At 56.0% G+C, this 2,500-nt stretch overlaps 1 protein-coding gene across 1 annotated transcript in view; it reads right to left on the reverse strand.

Annotated features, from left to right (window-relative positions):
* The window catches only part of LOC133346316 (leucine-rich repeat-containing protein 39-like), an 11,385-nt gene that overhangs the window by 3,514 nt on the left and 5,371 nt on the right, over positions 1-2,500 (reverse strand). The window lies entirely within an intron of this gene.

Genomic DNA, 2,500 nt, shown 5'->3' on the forward strand with positions numbered 1-2,500 from the left:
CACGTGAGAGACACACGTGATGAGGACAACGTGGTGAGAGACACTGGTGAGACACGTGTGAGACAACGTGATGAGACACGTGGTGAGAGACACGTGGTGGAACACGTGATGAGACACACGGTGAGACACACGTGATGAGACACGTGGTGAGAGACACGCGTGGTAAGACACACGTGACGGCACGTGGGACACGTGATGAGACACACGTGATGAGAGACACGTGGTGAGACACACGTGGTGAGAACACGTGGTGAGAGACACGCGTGGTAAGACACACGTGACGGCACGTGGGACACGTGATGAGACACGTGATGAGAGACGCGTGGTGAGACACACGTGATGAGACACACGTGGTGAGAGACACACGTGGTGAGACAACGTGGTGAGAGACACGCGTGGTAAGACACACGTGACGGCACGTGGGACACGTGATGAGACACACGTGATGAGAGACGCGTGGTGAGACACACGTGATGAGACACACGTGGTGAGAGACACACGTGATGAGACACACGTGGTGAGAGACGCGTGGTGAGACACACGTGATGAGACACACGTGGTGAGACACACGTGGTGAGACACACGTGGTGAGAGACACGCGTGATGAGACACACGTGGTGAGGACGCGTGGTGAGACACACGTGATGAGACACACGTGGTGAGAGACGCGTGGTGAGACACACGTGGTGAGACACACGTGATGAGACACACGTGGTGAGACACACGTGGTGAGACACACGTGGTGAGAGACACGCGTGATGAGACACACGTGGTGAGAGACGCGTGGTGAGACACACGTGATGAGACACACGTGGTGAGAGACACGCGTGATGAGACACACGTGGTGAGAGACACGCGTGATGAGACACACGTGGTGAGAGACACGCGTGATGAGACACACGTGGTGAGAGACGCGTGGTGAGACACACGTGATGAGACACACGTGGTGAGAGACACGCGTGATGAGACACACGTGGTGAGACACACGTGGTGAGACACACGTGGTGAGAGACACACGTGATGAGACACACGTGATGAGACACACGTGGTGAGAGACGCGTGGTGAGACACACGTGATGAGACACACGTGATGAGACACACGTGGTGAGAGACACGCGTGGTAAGACACACGTGACGGCACGTGGGACACGTGATGAGACACACGTGATGAGACACGTGGTGAGAGACGCGTGGTGAGACACACGTGATGAGACACACGTGGTGAGACACACGTGGTGAGACACACGTGATGAGAGACACACGTGATGAGACACACGTGGTGAGAGACGCGTGGTGAGACACACGTGATGAGACACACGTGATGAGACACACGTGGTGAGACACACGTGGTGAGAGACACACGTGATGAGACACACGTGGTGAGAGACACACGTGATGAGACACACGTGGTGAGAGACACACGTGATGAGACACACGTGGTGAGAGACGCGTGGTGAGACACACGTGATGAGACACACGTGATGAGACACACGTGGTGAGAGACACGCGTGGTAAGACACACGTGACGGCACGTGGGACACGTGATGAGACACACGTGATGAGACACGTGGTGAGAGACGCGTGGTGAGACACACGTGATGAGACACACGTGGTGAGACACACGTGGTGAGACACACGTGGTGAGAGACACGCGTGATGAGACACACGTGGTGAGAGACGCGTGGTGAGACACACGTGATGAGACACACGTGATGAGACACGTGGTGAGAGACGCGTGGTGAGACACACGTGATGAGACACACGTGGTGAGACACACGTGGTGAGAGACGCGTGGTGAGACACACGTGATGAGACACACGTGATGAGACACGTGGTGAGAGACACGTGGTGAGACACACGTGGTGAGACACACGTGGTGAGACACACGTGGTGAGAGACGCGTGGTGAGACACACGTGATGAGACACACGTGATGAGACACGTGGTGAGAGACGCGTGGTGAGACACACGTGATGAGACACACGTGGTGAGACACACGTGGTGAGACACACGTGGTGAGAGACACACGTGATGAGACACACGTGGTGAGAGACGCGTGGTGAGACACACGTGATGAGACACACGTGGTGAGAGACACGCGTGGTGAGACACACGTGATGAGACACACGTGGTGAGAGACACACGTGATGAGACACACGTGGTGAGAGACGCGTGGTGAGACACACGTGATGAGACACACGTGATGAGACACACGTGGTGAGACACACGTGATGAGACACACGTGGTGAGAGACACACGTGATGAGACACACGTGGTGAGAGACACGCGTGGTGAGACACACGTGATGAGACACACGTGGTGAGAGACACACGTGATGAGACACACGTGGTGAGAGACGCGTGGTGAGACACACGTGATGAGACACACGTGATGAGACACACGTGGTGAGAGACACACGTGATGAGACACACGTGGTGAGAGACACGCGTGGTAAGACACACGTGACGGCACGTGGGACACGTGATGAGACACACGTGATG

Source organism: Lethenteron reissneri, chromosome 24 (genome assembly GCF_015708825.2).
Source record: "Lethenteron reissneri isolate LAM-NWPU_2019-01 chromosome 24, ASM1570882v1, whole genome shotgun sequence".
Lineage (NCBI taxonomy): Eukaryota > Metazoa > Chordata > Hyperoartia > Petromyzontiformes > Petromyzontidae > Lethenteron > Lethenteron reissneri.